We start from the raw sequence: 25,600 nt of genomic DNA, 5'->3' as shown, positions 1-25,600 counted from the left end.
TCTCACTTAATATATATACTTTATATAATTTCAAAGTTCTCTTACCTACTTACCCAAATTTTCTCACTTTTGTATTACATGCTCATGCACCAAATTTAATTTTTAAATTTTTTTCCATGTGCATTAATTCTTTTTATTTTGCATTGGGGAAATTTTTGTATCCCCTTATTTAATTACTTAATTTTTTTTTCAATGCACATGGTAATTTAATTATTTTTATTTCACATGAGCATGCTTCCCAAACCTTGAAATAACTTATTCAATTTAATTTCCTTTTTTTCTATCATCCCATGTTCCCATAAAATTCCCCATACTTAATTTATATACAATATCTATCTTAAGCTAACCAAGGATTCAACTTGGGATTTTTATTTTGTTTTTCTACTTAAAGCTAGTAATGTAGTTATAAAATAGAAGAAGGGGTAGAAAGGCTCAATGGGGCTAACAAAGGTGATTGAAAGGGTAGGCTATTTGGGATAAGTGAGCAAAAACAAGTAATAGCCTCAATCATTGGTGGACGAAATTGTGATCCTTAAAATTGATCTCCTTGTACTTATATGGAATTTGAAATTGGCACGAGTGAACACAACTCCGTTCAACTAAACCAGCAAGTGTACTGGGTCGTCCAAGTAATAAACCTTACGCGAGTAAGGGTCGATCCCACAGAGATTGTTGGTATGAAGCAAGCTATGGTCACCTTGTAAATCTCAGTTAGGCAGATTAAATTGGTTTATGGTTTTCGAAAATCAATAATAAAAAGAAAATAAAAAGGGATAGAAATACTTATGTAAATCAATAGAGGGAATTTCAGATAGGTGTATGGAGATGCTGTGTTCCTCTTGAAACTCTACTTCACTACTCTTTCTTCCAATCCTTCTTACTCCTTTCCATGGCAAGCTGTATGTAAGGTATCACTATCATCAATGGCTACTTTCAATCCTCTCGGGAAAATGGTCCTATGCGCTGTCACTGCACGGCTAATCGTCTGGAGGCATCACCCTTGGTTGATAGCTACATCCCATCCTCTCAGTGAAAATGGTCCAAATGCTCTGTCACAGCACGGCTAATCATCTGTCGGTTCTCAATCAGGTTAGAATAGAATCCATTGATTCTTTTGCGTCTGTCACTAACGCCCAGCCTTCAGGAGTTTGAAGCTCGTCACAGTCATTCAATACCGGAATCCTACTCGGAATACCACAGACAAGGTTAGACTTTCCGGATTCCCAGGATCCTACTCGGAATACCACAGACAAGGTTAGACTTTCCAGATCCTCATGAATGCCACCATCCATCTAGCTTATACCACGAAGATTCTGTTGGGGAATCTAAGAGATATGCGCCCGGCCTAAGGTAGAACGGAAGTGGTTGTCAATCACGCGCGTTCATAGGTGAGAATGATGATGAGTGTCACGGATCATCACATTCATCAAGTTGAAGTGCAACGTATATCTTGGAATAAGAATAAAAGAGAATTGAATAAAAAGTAATAGTAATTGTATTGAAACTTGAGGTACAGCAGAGCTCCACACCCTTAATCTATGGTGTGCAGAAACTCCACTGTTGAAAATACATAAGTAAAAGGTTCAGGCATGGCCGAATGGCCAGCCCCCAAAACGTGATCAATAGTCTCCTAAGATGAAGAATAAAACAAAACTGAGACCAAAGATGTAACGTGGTCAAAAGACGACTAATACACTAGTTAAATGTTCTATTTATAATAAACTAGCTCCTAGGGTTTACATGAGTGAGTAATTGATGCATAAATCCACTTCCGGGGCCCACTTGGTGTATTCTTAGGCTGAGCTTGATCAATCCACGAGCTGAGGCTTCTCTTGGAGTTGAACTCTGAGTTATGACGTGTTTTGGGCGTTCAACTCCGGATCATGACGTTTTTCTGGTGTTTAACTCCAGACAGCAGCATGTACTTGGCGTTCAACGCCAAGTTACGTCGTCAATTTCCGAATAAAGTATGGACTATTATATATTTCTGGAAAGCCCTGGATGTCTACTTTCCAACGCCGTTGAGAGCGCGCCAATTAGAGTTCTGTAGCTCCAGAAAATCCATTTTGAGTGCAGGGAGGTCAGATTCCAACAGCATCAGCAGTCCTTTTGTCAGCCTTTTTCAGAGTTTTGCTCAAATCCCTCAATTTCAGCCAGAATTTACCTGAAATCATAAAAAAACACACAAACTCATAGTAAAGTCCAGAAATGTGAATTTAACATAAAAACTAATGAAAACATCCCTAAAAGTAGCTTAAACTTACTAAAAACTACCTAAAAACAATGCCAAAAAGCGTATAAATTATCCGCTCATCACAACACCAAACTTAAATTGTTGCTTGTCCCCAAGCAACTGAAAATTAAATAGGATAAAAAGAAGAGAATATACTATAGATTCCAAAATATCAATGAATATTAATTATAATTAGATGAGCGGGACTTGTAGCTTTTTGCTTCTGAACAGTTTTGGCATCTCACTTTTTCCTTTGAAGTTCTGAATGATTGGCTTCTCTAGGAACTTAGAATTTTGGATAGTGTTATTGACTTTCCTAGTTAAGTATGTTGATTCTTGAACACAGCTACTTATGAGTCTTGGCCGTGGCCCTAAGCACTTTGTTTTCCAGTATTACCACCGGATACATAAATGCCACAGACACATAACTGGGTGAACCTTTTCAGATTGTGACTCAGCTTTGCTAGAGTCCCCAGTTAGAGGTGTCCAGAGCTCTTAAGCACACTCTTTTTGCTTTGGATCACGACTTTAACCACTTAGTCTCAAGCTTTTTACTTGGACCTTCATGACACAAGCACATGGTTAGGGACAGCTTGATTTAGCCGCTTAGGCCTGGATTTTATTTCCTTAGGCCCTCCTATCCATTGATGCTCAAAGCCTTGGATCCTTTTTACCCTTGCCTTTTGTTTTTAAGGGCTATTGGCTTTTTCTGCTTGCTTTTTCTTTTTCTTTCTATTTTTTTTCGCCACTTTTTTTTTCGCAAGCTTTCTTTTTCACTGCTTTTTCTTGCTTCAAGAATCAATTTTATGATTTTTCAGATCATCAATAACATTTCTCTTTGTTCATCATTCTTTCAAGAGCCAACAGTTTTAACATTCATAAACAACAAGATCAAAAGACATATGCACTGTTTAAGCATTCATTCAGAAAACAAAAAGTATTGTCACCACATCAATATAATTAAATTAAATTCAAGGATAAATTCGAAATTCATGTACTTCTTGTTCTTTTGAATTAAAACATTTTTCTTTTAAGAGAGGTGAAGGATTAATGGATTTTATTCATAGCTTTAAGGCATGGTTACATACTAATGATCATGAAATAAAGACATAAAACATAGATAAACACAATATTAAAAACCGAAAAGCATAAAGAAATAAGAACAAGGAATGAGTCCACCTTAGTGGCGTCTTCTTCTTGAAGGACCAATGATGTTCTTAAGCGCTTCTATGTCCCTTCCTTGCCTTTGTTGCTCCTCCCTCATTGCTCTTTGATCTTCTCTTATTTCTTGGAGAATGATGGAGTGCTCATGATGTTCCACCCTTAATTGTTCCACATTGTGGCTCAAATCTTCCAAGGAGGTGTTGAGTTGCTCCCAATAGTTGTTGGGAGAAAAATGCATCCCTTGAGGCATCTCAGGGATTTCTTGATGATGAGCTTCCTCATGCATCTCTTGAGAACCGTGAAGGGCTTCTCTTGCTTGCTCCATCCTCTTCTTGGTGATGGGCTTATCCTCTTCAATGAGGATGTCTCCTTCTATGATGACTCCAGTTGAGTAACATAGATGGCAAATAAGGTGAGGAAAAGCTAGCCGTGCCATAGGTGAGGGCTTGTCAGCTATTTTGTAGAGTTCATTGGAGATGACCTCATGAACTTCTACTTCCTCTCCAATCATGATGCCATGAATCATGATGGCCCGATCCACAGTAACTTCAGATCGGTTGCTAGTAGGAATGATGGAGCGTTGAATGAACTCTAACCATCCTCTAGCCACAGGCTTGAGGTCCAGTCTTCTTAGTTGGACTGGCTTGCCTTTGGAGTCTCTCTTCCACTGAGCTCCTTCCACACATATGTCCATAAGGACTTGGTCCAACCTTTGATTAAAGTTGACCCTTCTAGTGTAGGGGCGTTCATCTTCTTGCATCATGGGCAAGTGAAACGCCAACCTCACATTTTCCGGACTAAAACCTAAGTATTTCCCCCGAACCATTGTGAGATAATTCTTTGGATTCGGGTTCATACTTTGATCATGGTTCCTAGTGATCCATGCATTGGCATAGAACTCTTGAACCATTAAGATTCCGACTTGTTGCATGGGGTTGGCTAGGACTTCCCAACCTCTTCTTTGGATTTCATGTCGGATCTCCGGATACTCATTCTTTTTGAGCTTGAAAGGGACCTCAGGGATCACTGATGAGCGGATAATTTATACGCTTTTTGGCATTGTTTTTATATAGTTTTTAGTAAGTTTGAGCTACTTTTAGGGATGTTTTCATTAGTTTTTATGTTAAATTCACATTTCTGGACTTTACTATGATTTTGTGTGTTTTTCTGTGATTTCAGGTAAATTCTGACTGAAATTGAGGGATTTGAGCAAAACTCTGAAAAAGGCTGACAAAAGGACTGCTGATGCTGTTGGATTCTGACCTCCCTGCACTCGAAATGGATTTTCTGGAGCTACAGAACTCCAATTGGCGCGTTCTCAACGGCGTTGGAAAGTAGACATCCAGGGCTTTCCAGCAATATATAATAGTCCATACTTTATTCGAAGAATGACGACGCAAATTGGCGTTGAACGCCAAGTACACGCTCCTTTCTGAAGTTAAACGCCAGAAAAACGTCATGATCCGGAGTTGAACGCCCAAAACACATCATAACTCGAAATTCAACTCCAAGAGAAGCCTCAGCTCGTGGATAGATCAAGCTCAGCCCAAGCACACACCAAGTGGGCCCCGGAAGTGGATTTATGCATCAATTACTTACTCATGTAAACCCTAGGAGCTAGTTTATTATAAATAGGATGAATTACTAATGTATTAGGGATCTTTGGTCTCAGTTTTGTTTTATTCTTCATCTTAGGAGATCATTGATCACGGTTTAGGGGGCTGGCCATTCGGCCATGCCTGAACCTTATGCTTATGTATTTTCAACGGTGGAGTTTCTGCACACCATAGATTAAGGGTGTGGAGCTCTGCTGTACCTCAAGTATTAATGAAATTCTATCTTCTTTTATTCAAATCTCTCTTATTCTTATTCCAAGATATTCATTCGTACCCAAGAACATGATGAATGTGATGAGTTAGATAACCCTCATTATCATTCTCACTTATGAACGTGCGTGATTGACAACCACTTCCGTTCTACATGCAACAAAGCTTGAATGTATATCTCTTAGATTCCCCAACAGAATCTTCGTGGTATAAGCTAGATGGATGGCGGCATTTATGAGGATCCGGAAAGTCCAACCTTGTCTGTGGTGTTCCGAGTAGGATCCTGGGAATCCGGAAAGTCTACCTTGTCTTTGGTGTCCGAGTAGGATTCCGGTAATGAATGACTGTGACGTGCTTCAAACCTGTAACCTGCTGGGCGTAGTGACAACGCAAAAGAATCAATGGATTCTATTCCAGTAGGGGAGGGAACCAACCGGTGATTGGCCGTACTGTGACAGAGTGCGTGAGCATTAGCTTTCACTGCGAGGATGGGATGTAGCTATCAACCATGGGTGATGCCTCCAGACTGGTTAGCTGTGCGAGTGACAGCCGCACAGGATATTTCCCCGTGAGGATGAAAGTAGCCACAGCTGATGGTGAACCCCTATACAAAGCTTGCCATGGAAAGGAGTAAGAAGGACTGAGTAGAAGCAGTGGGAGAGCAGGCGTCCGAGAGCACTACAGCATCTCCATTCCGCTTATCTGAAATTCCTACCAATGAATCTGCATAAGTATTCTATCCCTTTTATTATTCCTTTTTATTTAATGATAATCACAATTACTCTTTAATCCGCCTAACTGAGATTTGCAAGGTGACCATAGCTTGCTTCATACCAACAATCTCTGTGGATTCGACCCTTACTCACGTAAGGTTATTACTTGGACGACCCAGTACACTTGCTGGTTAGTTGAACGGAGTTGTGAAGAAAATAAACAGTGCCATAAGAGTATACATCCTTTATAAACAAATAACAAGTGATCACAATTTCGTCCACCAATCACCTTCTTCTTTGCCACAATATCATAGAAGTGGTCTTGATGGCTCTTAGAGATGAATCTTTCCATCTGCCATGACTCGGAGGTGGAAGCTTTTGTCTTCCCTTTTCCTTTTTTAGAGGATACTCCGGCCTTAGGTGCCATTGGTAATGGAAAAACCAAAAAAAAGCTTATGCTTTTACCACACCAAACTTAAAATATTGCTCATCCTCGAGCAATAAAAGAAAGAAGAGAAGAAGAAGAAGAAGAAAATATGGAGAAGAGGGAAAGGTGAAGTTTCGGCCAAGTGAAGAAGAAGGGGTTGTGTTGTGTGAAAATGAAGTAGAATGAAAGGGTATTTATAGGGAGAGGGGGGAGGTGGTATTCGGCCATTTAGGGGGGAATGGGTGGGAAAAATGTTTTTGAATTTTGAAGGTAGGTGGGGTTTATGGGGAAGAGTGGGTGGATGTGAGTGGTGAATGGGTTAATTGGGAAGAGGAATTGAGGTGATTGGTGAAAGTTGTTGGGAAGTGTGACATAGGAAAGAATAAAATAGGATTAGGAGGTATGGTGGGAATATGGTAGGTGGGGATCCTGTGGGGTCCACAGATCCTGAGGTGATCCTGTGGGGTCCACAGGTCCTGTGGTGTCAAGGAATTCCATCCTTGCACCAAATAGGCATTTAAAATGCCTTGGCACACCATTCTGGCATTTAAACGCCCATTGGTGCACGTTCTGGGCATTCAACGCCCATGTAAAGCATGTTTCTGGCATTGAACACCAGTTTCATGCTTGTTACTGGCGTTCAGCGCCAGTTTTTCTTCTCTGGGCACATTCCTGGCGTTCAGCGCCAGAATGTTGCTTGTTTCTGGCGTTCAGCGCCAGAATGGTGCTCTGTTCTGGCGTTGAACGCCGGCCAGATGCACCTTACTGGCGTTGAACGCCAGCTTGTGCGTCCTCCAGGGTGAAATTTTTTTTCTTCTGCTGTTTTTGATTCTGTTTTTAATTTTTCTGATTTTTTCGTGACTCCTCATGATCATGTACCTAATAAAACACAAAATAACAATAAAATAAAAATTAGATAAATAAAATTGGGTTGCCTCCCAACAAACGCTTCTTTAATGTCAATAGCTTGACAGTGGCTCTCATGGAGCCACAAGGTGATCAGGTCAATGTTGTATAGTTGCCCACACCAAACTTAGAGTTTGGATATGGGATCTTAACACCAAACTTAGAGTTTGGTTGTGGCCTCCCAACACCAAACTTAGAGTTTGACCGTGGGGGCTCTTCTTGACTCTGAACTGAGAGAAGCTCTTCATGCTTACTCTCTTTTGTCACAGAGGGATGGCCATGTGCTTTAAACACAAGTTAGTCCCCATTCAATTGAAGGACTAATTCACCTCTGTTGACATCTATCACAGCTTCTGCTGTGGCTAGGAAAGGTCTTCCAAGGATAATGCAATCATCCTCTTCCTTCCTAGTATCTAAGATTATGAAATCAGCAGGGATGTAAAGGCCTTCAACCTTTACTAACACATCCTCTACTAATCCATAAGCTTGTCTCAATGACTTGTCTGCCAATTGTAATGAGAACAAGGCAGGCTGTACCTCAATGATCCTCAGCTTCTCCATTACAGAGAGTGGCATAAGATTTATCCCAGACTCCAGATCACATAAAGCTTTTTCAAATCTCATGGTGCCTATGGTGCAAGGTATTAAGAACTTGCCAGGATCTTGTTTCTTTTGAGGTAGAGTTTTCTGAATCCAAGTATCTAATTCACTAATGAGCAAGGGAGGTTCACTTTCCCAAGTCTCATTACCAAACAACTTGGCATTCAGCTTCATGATAGCTCCTAAGTATTGAGCAACTTGCTCTCCAGTCACATCTTCATCCTCTTCAGAGGAAGAATAGTCTTCAGAGCTCATGAATGGCAGAAGGAGATTTAATGGAATCTCTATGGTCTCTATATGAGCCTCAGATTCCTTTGGATCCTTAATAGGGAACTCCTTCTTGCTTGAGGGACGTCCCAGGAGGTCTTCCTCACTAGGATTTTCGTCCTTTTCCTCCCTTGTGCATTCGGCCACATTGATCACATCAATGGCCTTGCACTCTCCTTTTGGATTCTCTTCTGTATTACTTGAGAGAATACTGGGAGGAGTTTCAATGACTTTTTTACTCAGCTGGCCCACTTGTGCTTCCAAATTTCTAATGGAGGATCTTGTTTCATTCATGAAACTGAAAGTGGCCTTTGACAGATCAGAGACTATATTGGCTAAATTAGAAGTGTTTTTTTCAGAATTCTCTGTCTGTTGCTGAGAAGATGATGGATATGGCTTACTATTGCCCAGCCTATTGCGTCCACCATTGTTAAAGCCTTGTTGAGGCTTTTGTTGATCCTTCCATGAGAAATTTGGATGATTTCTCCATGATGAGTTATAGGTGTTTCCATAAGGTTCACCCATGTAATTAACCTCTGCCATGGCAGGGTTCTCAGGATCATAAGCTTCTTCAGAAGCTGCCTCTCTAGTACTGTTGGATGCATGTTGCCATCCATTCAGATTTTGAGAGATCATGTTGACCTGTTGAGTCAACACTTTGTTCTGAGCCAATATGGCATTCAGAGCATCAATTTCAAGAGCTCCTTTCTTCTGAGGTATCCCATTATTCACAGAATTCCTCTCAGAAGTGTACATGAATTGGTTGTTTGCAACCATGTCAATGAGTTCTTGAGCCTCTTCAGGCGTTTTCTTCAGGTGAATAGATCCACCTGCAGAATGGTCCAATGACATTTTCGAAAATTCAGAGAGGCCATAATAGAATATATCTAATATGGTCCATTCTAAAAACATGTCAGATGGACATCTTTTGGTCAGCTGCTTGTATCTTTCTCAAGCTTCATAGAGGGATTCACCATCTTTTTGTTTGAAGGTTTGAACATCCACTCTCAGCTTGCTCAGCTTTTGAGGAGGAAAGAATTTATCCAAGAAGGCAGTGACCAGCTTATCCCAGGAGTCCAGGCTATCCTTGGGTTGTGAATCCAACCATATTCTAGCTCTGTCTCTTACAGCAAAAGGGAAAAGCATGAGTCTGTAGACTTCAGGATCAACTCCATTCGTTTTTACAGTCTCACAGATTTGCAAGAACTCAGTTAAAAACTGATAAGGATCTTCAGATGGAAGTCCATAAACTTGCAGTTTTGTTGCATTAAGGCAACTAGCTGAGGCTTAAGCTCAAAGTTGTTGGCTCCAATGACAGGAATGGAGATGCTTCTTCCATCAAACTTGGACGTTGGCTTTGTGAAGTCACCAAGCATTCTCCTTGCATTATTATTATTATTTTCGGCTGCCATCTCCTTCTCTTGTTCGAAATTTTCTGAAAGGTTGTTTCTGGATTATTGTAACTTAGCTTCTCTTAATTTTCTCTTCAGAGTCCTTTCAGGTTTTGGATCAATTTCAACAAGAGTGCCTTTTTCCCTGTTCCTGCTCATATGAAAGAGAAGAAAACAAGAAAAGAAAGAGGAATCCTCTATGTCACAATATAGAGATTCCTTTATGTTAGTAGAAGAAGAAAGGGGTAGAAGAATGAAGAAGGAGGGATTCGGATAATTAGATGAAGAGAGGTGAAGAGAAGTGTTAGTAATTAAATAATTAAATAGAATAAGAAAAGAGAAGGGAGATTTCGAAAATAATTTTGAAAAAGGATTAGTAATTTTCGAAAATTAAATATAAAATAAGATTAAAATTAAAATTTAAAACAATTAAAAAGAATTTTTGGAAAAGGGATGAGATATTTTCGAAAATTAGAGAGGGAAAAGTAGTTGGGTGGTTTTGAAAGAGATAAGAAACGAACAAGAAGTTAGTTAGTTAATTGAAAAAGATTTGAAATCAAAATTGAAAAAGATAAGAAGATAGTTAGATAAGATATTTTGAAATCAAATTTTGAAAAAGATAAAATTTTTGAAAAAGATAAAATAAAAGATAAAAAGATTTAATTCAAAAATTTTGAAATTATTTACTTCACTAACAAGAAACTACAAGATAAGATTCTAGAACTTAAAGATTGAACCTTTCTTAACAAGAAAGTAACAAACTTCAAATTTTTGAACCAATCACATTAATTGTTAGCTAATTTTCGAAAATATGATATAAAGATAAGAAAAAGATTTTGAAAATAATTTGAAAAATATTTTTGAAATTTTCGAAAAATAGAGAAAAAAAATGAAAAAGATATGATTTTTGAAAAAGATTTTGAAAAGACAAGATTTTTAAAATTTGAAATTTTGACTTGACTTGTAAGAAATAACTAATTTTAAAAATTTTTGACCAAGTCAACCCAAAATTTCGAAAATTTGGAGGGAAATAAGGAAAAGATATTTTATTTTTTTTTATTTTTGAATTTTTAATTATGAGAGAGAAAAACAACAAAAATACTCAATGCATGAAATTTTTAGATCAAAACAATGAATGCATGCAAGAATGCTATGAATGTCAAGATGAACACCAAGAACACTTTGAAGATCATGATGAACACCAAGAACATAATTTTGAAAAGTTTTTGATGCAAAGAAAACATGCAAGACACCAAACTTAGAAATCTTTAATGCATGGACTCTAACAAACAAAAAATGCATAAGAAAAACAACAAACAACACAAAGCAAGAAAACATCAAGATCAAACAAGAGGACTTATCAAGAACAACTTGAAGATCATGAAGAACACTATGAATGCATGGAAATTTCGAAAAATGCAAGAAAAAAATTTTTTAAAGCATGCAATTGACACCAAACTTAAAAATTGACTCAAGACTCAAACAAGAAACACAAAATATTTTGATATTTATGATTTCCTAATTTTTTTGGATTTTTATTATTGTTTTTTTTTCGAAAATACAAGTTGGAAAAACGAAAAATAAAAGAAAAATTTTGAAAAAGATTTTTGAAAAGAAAATTACCTAATCTGAGCAACAGGATGAACCGTCAGTTGTCCATACTCGAACAATCCCCGGCAACGGCGCCAAAAACTTGGTGTTGTTGCCGGATCAACTTGGTGCTGTGGTTGCACGTAATTGTAATTCAAATAGTCCCCGGCAACGGCGCCAAAAACTTGGTGGACGAAATTGTGATCCTTAAAATTGATCTCCTTGTACTTATATGGAATTTGAAATTGGCACGAGTGAACACAACTCCGTTCAACTAAACCAGCAAGTGTACTGGGTCGTCCAAGTAATAAACCTTACGCGAGTAAGGGTCGATCCCACAGAGATTGTTGGTATGAAGCAAGCTATGGTCACCTTGTAAATCTCAGTTAGGCAGATTAAATTGGTTTATGGTTTTCGAAAATCAATAATAAAAAGAAAATAAAAAGGGATAGAAATACTTATGTAAATCAATAGAGGGAATTTCAGATAGGTGTATGGAGATGTTGTGTTCCTCTTGAAACTCTACTTCACTACTCTTTCTTCCAATCCTTCTTACTCCTTTCCATGGCAAGCTGTATGTAAGGCATCACTATCATCAATGGCTACTTTCAATCCTCTCGGGAAAATGGTCCTATGCGCTGTCACTGCACGGCTAATCGTCTGGAGGCATCACCCTTGGTTGATAGCTACATCCCATCCTCTCAGTGAAAATGGTCCAAATGCTCTGTCACAGCACGGCTAATCATCTGTCGGTTCTCAATCAGGTTGGAATAGAATCTATTGATTCTTTTGTGTCTGTCACTAACGCCCAGCCTTCAGGAGTTTGAAGCTCATCACAGTCATTCAATACCGGAATTCTACTCGGAATACCACAGACAAGGTTAGACTTTCCGGATTCCCAGGATCCTACTCGGAATACCACAGACAAGGTTAGACTTTCCGGATCCTCATGAATGCCGCCATCCATCTAGCTTATACCACGAAGATTCTGTTGGGGAATCTAAGAGATATGCGCCCGGCCTAAGGTAGAACGGAAGTGGTTGTCAATCACGCGCGTTCATAGGTGAGAATGATGATGAGTGTCACGGATCATCACATTCATCAAGTTGAAGTGCAACGTATATCTTGGAATAAGAATAAAAGAGAATTGAATAAAAAGTAATAGTAATTGTATTGAAACTTGAGGTACAGCAGAGCTCCACACCCTTAATCTATGGTGTGCAGAAACTCCACTGTTGAAAATACATAAGTAAAAGGTTCAGGCATGGCCGAATGGCCAGCCCCCAAAACGTGATCAATAGTCTCCTAAGATGAAGAATAAAACAAAACTGAGACCAAAGATGTAACGTGGTCAAAAGACGACTAATACACTAGTTAAATGTTCTATTTATAATAAACTAGCTCCTAGGGTTTACATGAGTGAGTAATTGATGCATAAATCCACTTCCGGGGCCCACTTGGTGTATGCTTGGGCTGAGCTTGATCAATCCACGAGCTGAGGCTTCTCTTGGAGTTGAACTCTGAGTTATGACGTGTTTTGGGCGTTCAACTCCGGATCATGACGTTTTTCTGGCGTTTAACTCCATACAGCAGCATGTACTTGGCGTTCAACGCCAAGTTACGTCATCAATTTCCGAATAAAGTATGGACTATTATATATTTCTGGAAAGCCCTGGATGTCTACTTTCCAACGCCGTTGAGAGCGCGCCAATTGGAGTTCTGTAGCTCCAGAAAATCCATTTTGAGTGCATGGAGGTCAGATTCCAACAGCATCAGCAGTCCTTTTGTCAGCCTTTTTCAGAGTTTTGCTTAAATCCCTCAATTTCAGCCAGAATTTACCTGAAATCACAGAAAAATACACAAACTTATAGTAAAGTCCAGAAATGTGAATTTAACATAAAAACTAATGAAAACATCCCTAAAAGTAGCTTAAACTTACTAAAAACTACCTAAAAACAATGCCAAAAAGCGTATAAATTATCCGCTCATCAATCATCTCTTGGTATGTATCTATATTCTATATTGGACATATAAATTAAAACAAAATAAAGATTGCAAGCATAGAAAAGAAGTGTGAAACACACAAGAATGAAATTTATGGTTTGATGTAACCATACAATTAAGCTCAAAACTCACAGGTTGTGTGTTCTCTAGCTCAAAAATCATACATCAATTATATATGTCATGCAAGTAGAAATCGAGAGTTTTCATTCAACTCAATGTAAATCTTAAAGTGGCCCTTAGAATCTTAGTGTTCCTCCTTGATGAAATGTTATTATCTAACTCACATTTATTGCTATATATGTACAAGGTGTGTGGATTGTTTTTATTCTATTACACTAAAGTTTCTAGTTTACTCTTTTATTTTCAATTAAACCAACTTATCATATGCTAAAAGGGCAAACTATACTAATTAATCCACTTAATATATAACTAGTAAGCTAAAAGTGCAAATTAAGCTAAATATCTAAGATATATACAGCCCAAAGTGCAAAATGCAAAAATAAAATAAAAATATAGCAAAAGCAAAAGAAAAAATGTGCAAGTACTAAAAGATAAAATAAAATACTGAAAATGAACAAAATAAGATAGAAGAGTCTTATAATGGTTCACCAAAAAATATATGCCAAAGATGGCGACCTCCCCACACTTAAAATATAGCATCGTCCTCGAGCTGGGTGTGAAGAAGTGTCATCTCCGAAAGGATGGGCTGCTGGTGTCTCAGTGGTAGGCTGAGGGTCTGCAGTCTCTGTGAGTGTAGGAAGAGCAGCCTGCTGAAGCGTAGGCTCTGTCTGTAGAGGAATCTCTGGATCTATGGTCTATATCTGGTGGTGCTTCTCATGGTGTGGTGCAGTATGCTCAACTCCTCCCTACTCATCCTGGGTAGGTGCCTCCTCCTCATGATCACTCGCCTCCTCCTCAGATGTCTCTGAAGGTGTGTCAGGCTCGGAGGGGATGTCAGTGTTGCCGGACCGGATCATCAACTTTAAATGCTCATAGCGTCGCTTGTAACGATGCTCAGACCTCTCATAACGTCGCCTGTTGTGATGCTCAGACCTCTCAAATTGCTGCTGGTGGCGGCGCTCCATCTGGTCTAAGCGGTCAAAGAGTCAGTGCACCAGAAGATAAACGGGCTCAGGAGCAAGTGGGGGTGCAGTGGATGGAGCTGGGGTAGTGGATGCTGAAGGGGCAACTGAAGACGTAGCTGCCTCAGCATAGTCAGTGAGAAAAGGAGGTTGGTAGCCTGGAGCCTGAAACTTCCTACTATGAGGGATGATCTTCCTGCAGTTCGCGGCGGATGGCTTTTTATCAGCAATTTCCCAAGGCACCTCAACTCGGCAACCCAACTGAGTAATCAGGAATGGAAACGGGAGGATGCCTCTGACATGGACCCTGGCCATGTAATACCGGATGAAACGGGACAGATATAGGTCCTTACCCTCTATCACACACCAGATGAGGGTAATCATAGCAGCTGGCACCTCTATCTCATGAGTGCTCGGCATTACGTAGTTACTCAGAATCTGTTGCCAAAGTCGAGCCTCATCATTTAGATACATCAGCCTGATTCCCTTAGGTACCACTGTGCTCTTTCCCATGACCCATGGAACAGTAGGATCAAGAGCTATAGTCTGTTTCACTGCATCCCAGTCAAAACTCATGAATCTCATATCCTCTTCAGCCTTTTCGTAACCGTCTGGCGGATCTGATTTAGGTGGAAGTTGGACGATGTCTTCAATTGCATCCTCAGTAACCAGAATTGTTTGCCTCTGAGCTATACTGCATCCAAGGATGTTTTAAAGTAGTTATAGTAGAATTCTCTGACCCAGGATGAGTTGATCTCAGTCAAGTTTCTCTCCAGGAAGAACCAGCCTCTCTGTTTAATTTGGTCTGAAGTGTATTGATTAAGTTCTTCTGGAATTTTGAGTGTCCTTTCTTGGTATAGGTTCCTGGATGTGGTAAAAACTGGGTACTTCAGCTCACAGTATTTGTTTGTAAATTTTACTGGGTCAGCTGCAGGTACCAACTGATCAGCCTTTTTCTGCGGGGTAAAGTTCTTTTTCCGCCAGGAATCATCATGCAAAATGTCGAGGATGGTCATAGAGGATTCGCCTCTTTTCCTTTTGCCAGTGGTTGCTTTGCCTTTTTCTTTGCTTTGAGGGTCAGACATCCTGAAAAGTAGAAATTTCAGGATATAATTGAAGAACAAAAGCAGGAAAATAAGTAGGAAAATAGAATATTCGCAATATAAGTACAGAGTGGCAAAAGAGCAAGAGAAGCATGAAAGGAGTCAAATATATGTGCATTGTGGATTGTGTTCAAGTGGAAAAGTTTGAAAATAGAAATCACAATCCAAAATATATGATAAGTGGAAGTCATGTTAATTAGGAAAAATAGTGATCATGCCCTGAGTTAGAAAGTTAAAGTAGTCAGGTAAAAAGAGAAGTCAGAAAGTTAAAATGGTTAGTAGGTAAAAAGGAAGTTAGAAAGTGAAAACAGTGAGTTAGTAAAAAAAAAGGGAAAGTAAGTGGCACGATGATGGGTTTCCTAGTTAACAATAAATTCACAATTTGAAGAATAATGAACTCAAATTCAAGCAAGGCTTATAGTTTATTGATGATAATTCATATAGATAAAGGAAGTGAAAAAGGAGAATGAAATCATCAATAAGCAATTAATCATGCAAGGAACCAAAAGAAATAGGAATACTAGCCCGGGCATTCATGAATTGGTTTGGTCACAGCCAAGTAATGCAAAATACTAAATTTCCAAACTCAATACATGAATGGGGTAGAATAAAACAATTTGCAGAAAATTGGGCAGCATTCTGGCTAAAATTGGACGTTCTCGGTTAATAAATAGCAGGAAAATCAGTTCATATAAAATTAAATAATGCTGCAAAGAGACACAAAATAACATGAACATGAAAGAATAGTGTAACAGCAGCATAAAATATGGAAGAACAATATATGAACAATATGAACATCATAGCAAAATCAAAATCACAAAATAGATAAAATAAGTAGCAAGAACGGCGCAATTATCAGGCCTAAATCCACTAACCACATCCTAGCTACCTAAGCACCTAGAATCCACTACAATCATGCATCTCTAACTATACTAATTTGAACAGAATTTGAAAAATATGCAACTAACTAACTAATGATAGAGGAATTGGTGTTCGGCAGAACCTGGTATGTGTAAGAACAGAGGTATGGATCAGAGAGATAGTGGGAGTGTGGTGGGGGTGGCGGCGACACGGCGGCGCAGGTAGGCAGCGTGGCGGCGGTCCGTGGTGGAGGCAGGGGCAGTTCGGTGGTTAGGGTAGGGTCAAGGGAGGTATGGAGGGGAAAAGAATGGGGTGACGGGTTGGGGGTGGTGGATTGTGGGTGGCTGGCGGTGAAAGGAGGCGGCTCGGGTAGTGGCGGCTCGGGTAGGGGCAGTGGTAGAGGGGGTGGAAGAGAAGGAAAGGAGGTGAGGGGAGAAGAAGAGAAGAAAGAATAGAGAGGGGGTGTTGCGGTGGTGGCGAGGTGGTGCGGCGCGGTGGGCTGGTGGCAGGTAGGTGGTGGTTGGTTGCAGAGGAGGAAGGAAAGGGGGTTTGGGACGCGATGGGGTTAGGGTTCGCGTGATTTGGGTTTAGTGATTTCAAATCCACGCGAACGCGTGGAGCACGCAATCACGTGATTGGGGCGAAAAAGGGATTGATGCGGTCGCGTTATTGACGCAATCGCATTAGTTGGGAAGAGGATAAGTGACGCGGACACGTAAAGCACGTGAACGCGTCGCTGTGAATTGTGCTAGACGCACAGTTCCAACGTCGTTTTGGCGCAACTCTCTGTTCAATATGGTCCAACCACGCGACACGAACGCGTCGCTCACGCTTTCGCGTGGGATGATTATGGTGCAAGGGACGCGTTCGCATTAGGGACGCATTCGCGTCAGAGACGCGAACGTGTGGGGCGTTTTGTGCTAAATGCACACCAGCCGCACGATTCCAGCCCAACTTTATGGGCATTGGATCTTTACGCCGATTTCCATTCCACGCCCACGTGTGGCCTGCACGCTCGCGTGGAGTGATTTTTTTATATGTAGTATGCAGAATGCAATGAATGTTATGCACAATTCCAGGTTCAATCAAAATTTAAAAACAGACTAAACTGAAAAAGGAACGATCATACCATGGTGGGTTGTCTCCCACCTAGCACTTTTAGTTAAAGTCCTTAAGTTGGACATTTGATGAGCTTCCTATTATGGTGGCTTGTGCTTGAATTCATCCAGAAATCTCCACCAATGTTTGGAATGCCAACAGGCTCTGGGGTCCTGGTGCACAAAATTGTGATCTCTACTTTTCACAACTCAAACAATCCCCGGTAATGGCTCCAAAAACTTGGTGCTCAATACCATGGTATAAACATAATTTCACAATTTTGCACAACTAACCAGCAAGTGCACTGGGTCGTCCAAGTAATAAACCTTACGCGAGTAACGGTCGATCCCACGGAGATTGTTGGTATGAAGCAAGATATGGTCATCTTGTAAATCTCAGTCAGGCAGATTCAAATGGTTATGGATGATATATGAATAAAGCATAAAATAAAGATAGAGATACTTATGTAATTCATTGGTGAGAATTTCAGATAAGCGTATGGAGATGCTTCGTCCCTTCCGTCTCTCTGCTTTCCTACTGTCTTTATCCAATCCTTCTTACTCCTTTCTATGGCAAGCTGTATGTTGGGCATCACCGTTGTCAGTGGCTACAGTCCCGTCCTCTCAGTGAAAATGTTCAACGCGCTCTGTCACAGCACGGCTAATCATCTGTTGGTTCTCAATCAGGTTGGAATAGAATCCATTGATTCTTTTGCGTCTGTCACTAACGCCCAGCCTTCAGGAGTTTGAAGCTCGTCACAGTCATTCAATCATTGAATCCTACTCAAAATACCACAGACAAGGTTTAGACATTCCGGATTCTCTTGAATGCCGCCATCAATTCTAGCTTATACCATGAAGATTCTGATTAAGGAATCCAAGAGATAAACATTCAAGCCTTGTTTGCTTGTAGAACGGGAGTGGTTGTCAGGCACGCGTTCATAGGTGAGAATGATGATGAGCGTCACATAATCATTACATTCATCATGTTCTTGGGTGCGAATGAGTATCTTAGAACAAGAATAAGCTGAATTGAATAGAAGAACAATAGTAATTGCATTAATACTCGAGGTACAGCAGAGCTCCACACCTTAATCTATGGTGTGTAGAAACTCCACCGTTGAAAATATATAAGAACAAGGTCTAGGCATGGCCGTGACGCCAGCCCCATGATCTAAGATAGCGTAAGACTAAAGATAGCTACCAAGATGATCTAAGAACTAGACGTCCAAAGATGAAAATACAATAGCAAAAGGTCCTATTTGTAGAGAACAAGTAGCTTATGGTTTATAAAGATGAGTAAATGACATAAAAATCCACTTCCGGGCCCACTAGGTGTGTGCTTGGACTGAGCATTGAAGCTTTCATGTGTAGAGACTTTTCTTGGAGTTAAACGCCAGCTTTTGTGCCAATTTGGGCATTTAACTCCCATTCTTGTGCCAGTTCCGGCGTTTAACGCCGGGCAGTTTTGAGCTAATTTGGAACGCCAGTTTGAGCCATCAAATCTCGGGCAAAGTATGGACTATTAACATTGCTGGAAAGCCCAGGATGTCTACTTTCCAACGCAGTTGAGAGCGCGCCAATTGGGCTTCTGTAGCTCCAGAAAATCCACTTCGAGTGCAGGGAGGTTAGAATCCAACAGCATCTGCAGTCCTTTTCAGCCTCTGAATCAGATTTTTGCTCAGGTCCCTCAATTTCAGCCAGAAAATACCTAAAATCACAAAAAAACATACAAACTCATAGTAAAGTCCAGAAAAGTGAATTTTAACTAAAAACTAATAAAAATATAATAAAAACTAACTAAAATATACTAAAAACATACTAAAAACAATGCCAAAAAGCGTATAAATTATCCGCTCATCACAACACCAAACTTAAATTGTTGCTTGTCCCCAAGCAACTGAAAATCAAATAAGATAAAAAGAAGAGAATATGCAATGAATTCCAAAAACATCCATGAAGATCAGTATTAATTAGATGAGCGGGGCTTTTAGCTTTTTGCCTCTGAACAGTTTTGGCATCTCACTCTATCCTTTGAAATTCAGAATGATTGGCTTCTATAGAAACTCAGAATCCAGATAGTGTTATTGATTCTCCTAATTAAGTATGATGATTCTTGAACACAGCTACTTTATGAGTCTTGGCTGTGGCCCAAAGCACTCTGTCTTCCAGTATTACCACCGGATACATACATGCCACAAACACATAACTGGGTGAACCTTTTCAGATTGTGACTCAGCTTTGCTAGAGTCCCCAATTAGAGGTGTCCAGGGTTCTTAAGCACACTCTTTTTGCCTTGGATCACAACTTCATTATTATTTTTTTTAGAAGATTCACTGCTTTTTCTTACTTCAAGAATCATTTTTATGATTTTTCAGATCCTCAATAACATGTCTCCTTTTTCATCATTCTTTCAAGAGCCAATCATTCATGAACAACAAATTCAAAAGACATATGCACTGTTCAAGCATACATTCAGAAACCAAAATATTGCCACCACATCAAAATAATTAATATGTTATAAAATTCAAAATTCATGCAATTCTTCTCTTTTTCAATTAAGAACATTTTTCATTTAAGAAAGGTGATGGATTCATAGGACATTCATAACTTTAAGGCATAGACACTAAGACACTAATGATCATAAGACACAAACATAGATAAATATAAGCATGAAAATTCGAAAAAACAGGAAAGTAAAGAACAAGAAAATTAAAGAACGGGTCCACCTTAGTGATGGCGGCTTGTTCTTCCTCTTGAAGATCTTATGGAGTGCTTGAGCTCCTCAATATCTCTTCCTTGCCTTTGTTGCTCCTCTCTCATGATTCTTTGATCTTCTCTAATTTCATGGAGGAGGATGGAATGTTCTTGGTGCTCCACCCTTAGTTATCCCATGTTGGAACTCAATTCTCCTAGGGAGGTGTTGATTTGCTCCCAATAGTTTTGAGGAGAAAAGTGCATCCCTTAAAGTATCTCAGGGATTTCATGATGAGTGGGATCTCTTGTTTGCTCCATCCTTTTCTTAGTGATGGGCTTGTCCTCATCAATGAGGATGTCTCCCTCTATGTCAATTCCAACTGAATAACAGAGGTGACAAATGAGATGAGGAAAGGCTAACCTTGCCAAGGTAGAGGACTTGTCCGCCACCTTATAAAGTTCTTGGGCTATAACCTCATGAACTTCTACATCCTCTCCAATCATGATGCTATGAATCATGATGGCCCGGTCTATAGTAACTTCGGACCGGTTGCTAGTGGGAATGATTGAGCGTTGGATAAACTCCAACCATCCCCTAGCCACGGGCTTGAGGTCATGCCTTCTCAGTTGGACCGGCTTTCCTCTTGAATCTCTCTTCCATTGAGCGCCCTCTTCACAAATGTCCATGAGGACTTGGTCCAACTTTTGATCAAAGTTGACCCTTCTAGTGTAAGGGTGTTCATCTCCTTGCATAATGGGCAAGTTGAATGCCAACCTTACATTTTCCGGACTAAAATCTAAGCATTTCCCCCGAACCATTGTAAGCCAATTCTTTGGGTCCGGGTTCTTACTTTGATCATGGTTCTTGGTGATCCATGCATTGGCATAGAACTCTTGAACCATTAAGATTCCAACTTGTTGAATGGGGTTGGTAAGAACTTCTCAACCTCTTCTTCGAATCTCATGTCGGATCTCCGGATATTCACTCTTTTTGAGTTTGAAAGGGACCTCGGGGATCACCTTCTTCATGGCCACAACTTCATAGAAGTGGTCTTGATGCACCCTTGAGATGAATCTCTCCATCTCCCATGACTCGGAGGTAGAAGCTTTTGCCTTCCCTTTCCTCTTTCTAGAGGTTTCTCCGGCCTTAGATGCCATAAATGGTTATGGAAAAACAAAAAGCAATGCTTTTAGCACACCAAACTTAGAGGGTTTGCTCGTCCTCGAGCAAAAGAAAAAAGAAGAGAGTAGAAGAAGAAGAAATGGAGGAGATGGAGGTGGCTTTGTGGTTCGGCCAAAGGGAGAGAAGTAGTGTTTAGGTTGTGTGAAAATGAGGTGGTGAAGATGGGTTTATATAGGAGTGGAGAGGGGTGTATGGTTCGGCCATTATGGGTGGGTTTGGGAGAGAAAGTGGTTTGAATTTGAATGGTGAGGTAGGTGGGGTTTTATGAAGGATTGATGTGAGTGGTGAAGAGAATGGTAGGATTTGATAGGTGAGGGGTTTTTGGGGAAGAGGTGTTGAGTTGATTGGTGAATGGGTGAAGAAGAGAGAGAGTGGTGGGGTAGGTGGGGATCCTGTGGGTCTACAGATCCTGAGGTGTCAAGGAAAATTCATCCCTGCACCAAGTGGCGAGCAGAAATGCTCTTTATGCCAATTCTGGCGTTAAACGCCGGGCTGGTGCCCATTTCTGGCATTTAACGCCAGCTTCTTGCCCTTTCCTGGCGTTTAACGCTAGTCTGGTGCCCCTTTCTGGCGTTAAACGCCCAGAATGGTGCCAGACTGGGCGTTAAACGCCCATTTGCTGCCTTTACTGGCGTTTAAACGCCAGCAAAGTTTTCCTCCAGGGTGTGCTGTTTTTCTTTCTATTTTTCATTCTGTTTTTGCTTTTTCAATTGATTTTGTGACTTTCCATGATCATCAACCTACAGAAAACATAAAATAACAAAGGAAAATAGATAAATATAACATTGGGTTGCCTCCCAACAAGTGCTTCTTTAATGTCAGTAGCTTGACAGTGGGCTCTCATGGAGCCTTACAAACATTCAGAACAATGTTGGAACCTCCCAACACCAAACTTAGAGTTTCACTGTAGGGGCTCTGTTTGACTCTGTTTTGAGAGAAGCTCTTCATGCTTCCTCTCCATGGTAACAGAGGGATATCCTTGAGCCTTAAACACAAAGGATTCTTCATTCACTTAAATTATCAATTCCCCTCTGTCAACATCAATCACAGCCTTTGCTGTGGCTAGGAAGGGTCTGCCAAGGATGATGGATTCATCCATGCACTTCCCAGTCTCTAGGATTATGAAATCAGCAGGGATGTAATGGTCTTCAACTTTCACCAAAACATCCTCTACAAGTCCATAAGCTTTTTTTCTTGAATTATCTGCCATCTCTAGTGAGATTCTTGCAGCTTGCACCTCAAAGATCCCTAGCTTCTCCATTACAGAGAGAGGCATGAGGTTTATGCTTGACCCTAGGTCACACAGAGCCTTCTCAAAGGTCATGGTGCCTATGGTACAAGGTATTGAAAACTTCCCAGGGTCCTGTCTCTTTTGAGGTAATTTCTGCCTAGACAAGTCATACAGTTCTTTGGTGAGCAAAAGGGGTTCATCCTCCCAAGTCTCATTACCAAATAACTTGTCATTTAACTTCATGATTGCTCCAAGGTATTTGGCAACTTGCTCTTCAGTGACATCTTCATCCTCTTCAAAGGAAGAATACTCATCAAAGCTCATGAATGGCAGAAGTAAATCCAATGGAATCTCTATGGTCTCAGTGTGAGCCTCAGATTCCCATGGTTCCTTATTAGGGAACTCATTGGAGGCCAGTGGACGTCCATTGAGGTCTTCCTCAGTGGCGCTCACTGCCTCTTCCTCCTCTCCAAATTCGGCCATGTGGGTCATGTTAATGGCCTTGCATTCTTCTTTTGGATTCTCTTCTGTATTGCTTGGAAGAGTACTATGAGGGAGTTCAGTAATTTTCTTGCTCAGCTGTCTCACTTGTGCCTCTAAATTCCTAATGGAGGACCTTGTTTTAGTCATGAAACTTTGAGTGGTTTTGATTAGATCAGAGACCATGGTTGCTAAGTCAGAGTGGCTCTGCTTAGAATTCTCTGTCTGTTGCTGAGAAGATGATGGAAAAGGCTTGCCATTGCTAAACCTGTTTCTTCCACCATTATTGTTGTTGAAACCTTGTTGAGGTCTCTGTTAATCCTTCCATGAGAGATTTTGATGATTTCTCCATGAAGGATTATAGGTGTTTCCATAGGGTTCTCCCATGTAGTTCACCTCTTCCATTGAAGGGTTCTCAGGATCATAAGCTTCTTCTTCAGATGAAGCATCCTTAGTACTACTTGGTGCAGCTTGCATTCCAGACAGACTTTGAGAAATCATATTGACTTGCTGAGTCAATATTTTGTTCTGAGCCAATATGACATTCAGAGTATCAATCTCAAGAACTCCTTTCTTCTGATTCGTCCCATTGTTCACAGGATTCCTTTCAGAAGTGTACATGAATTGGTTATTTGCAACCATTTCAATGAACTCTTGAGCTTCTGCAGGCGTCTTCTTCAGATGAAGAGATCCTCCAGCAGAGCTGTCCAATGACATCTTAGACAGTTCAGACAGACCATCATAGAAGATACCTATGATGCTCCATTCAGAAAGCATGTCAGAGGGACACTTTCTGATCAACTGTTTGTATCTTTCCCAAGCTTCATAGAGGGATTCACCTTCCTTCTGTCTGAAGGTTTGGACTTCCACTCTAAGCTTACTCAATTTTTGAGGTGGAAAGAACTTTGCCAAGAAGGCATTGACTAGCTTTTCCCAAGAGTTCAGGCTTTCTTTAGGTTGTGAGTCCAACCATATCCTAGCTCTGTCTCTTACAGCAAAAGGGAATAGCATAAGTCTGTAGACCTCAGGGTCAACCCCATTAGTCTTGACAGTGTCATAGATTTGCAAGAATTCAGCTAAAAACTGATGAGGATCTTCCAATGGAAGTCCATGGAACTTGCAATTCTGTTGCATTAGAGAAACTAATTGAGGCTTAAGCTCAAAGTTGTTTGCTCCAATGGCAGGGATAGAGATGCTTCTCCCATAGAAGTCGGGAGTAGGTGCAGTAAAGTCACCCAGCACCCTCCTTGCATTGTTGGCATTGTTGTTGTTTTCGGCTGCCATGGGTTCTTCTTCCTTGAAGATTTCTGTTAGGTCCTCTACAGAGAGTTGTGCCTTAGCTTCTCTTAGCTTTCGCTTCAAGGTCCTTTCAGGTTCAGGGTCAGCCTCAACAAGAATGCTTTTATCTTTGCTCCTGCTCATATGAAAGAGAAGAAAACAAGAAAATATGGAATCCTCTATGTCACAATATAGAGATTCCTTGAGGTGTCAGAGGAATAGAAGGAAGTGGCAGAAAATTCAAACTTATCAAGGAAAGATAGAGTTCGAATTGTGCATTGAGGAGTAGTGTTAGTCCATAAATAGAAGGATGTGAGAAGAGGAGAAGAAATTTTCGAAAATAAATTAAAAAGATTTTAAAAACATTTTGAAAAATACTAATTGATTTTTAAAAACTAAGAGTGGAAAAGAAATCAAGTGATTTTTGAAAAAGATTTTGAAAGTAGAAATCAAAAAGATATGATTGAAAACTATTTTGAAAAAGATGTGATTAAGAAGATATGATTGAAAAGTTATGGTTTTAAAAAGATATGATTGAGAAGATATGATTTAAAAAAACAATTTAAAAAGATTTGATTTTTTTTAAAAAATAATGACCTGCCTAACAAGAAAGATATGATTCAGACATTAAACCTTTCTCAACAGAAAAGGCAACATACTTGAAATGTTGAATCAAATCATCAATTGTTAGCAAGTATTTTTGAAAATGGAAGGAAATTGATTTTGAAAATATATGATTGAAAGTATATGATTTGAAAAAGATTTGTTTTGAAAAATTTTGAAAACTTGAAAAAAAATTTGCATTAAAAACAAAATCTTCCCTCTTGTGCCATCCTGGCGTTAAACGCCCAGAATGGTATCCATTCTGGCGTTTAACGCCCAAAACACTACCCTTTTGGGCGTTAAACGCCCAGCCAAACACCCTGGCTGGCGTTTAAACGCCATTTTTCCTTCAACAGTAATGGCTCCAAAAACTTGGTGCACGAAATTGTGATCTCTACTTTTCACAACTCAAACAATCCCCGGTAATGGCTCCAAAAACTTGGTGCTCAATACCATGGTCTAAACATAATTTCACAACTTCGCACAACTAACCAGCAAGTGCACTGGGTCGTCCAAGTAATAAACCTTACGCGAGTAACGGTCGATCCCACGGAGATTGTTGGTATGAAGCAAGCTATGGTCATCTTGTAAATCTCAGTCAGGCAGATTCAAATGGTTATGGATGATATATGAATAAAGCATAAAATAAAGATAGAGATACTTATGTAATTCATTGGTGAGAATTTCAGATAAGCGTATGGAGATGCTTTGTCCCTTCCGTCTCTCTGCTTTCCTACTGTCTTTATCCAATCCTTCTTACTCCTTTCCATGGCAAGCTGTATGTTGGGCATCACCGTTGTCAGTGGCTACAGTCCCGTCCTCTTAGTAAAAATGTTCAACGCGCTCTATCACAGCACGGCTAAT

The sequence above is a fragment of the Arachis stenosperma genome, chromosome 9, assembly GCF_014773155.1.
Source record: "Arachis stenosperma cultivar V10309 chromosome 9, arast.V10309.gnm1.PFL2, whole genome shotgun sequence".
Lineage (NCBI taxonomy): Eukaryota > Viridiplantae > Streptophyta > Magnoliopsida > Fabales > Fabaceae > Arachis > Arachis stenosperma.
Note: the sequence above shows the minus strand (reverse complement) of the source record.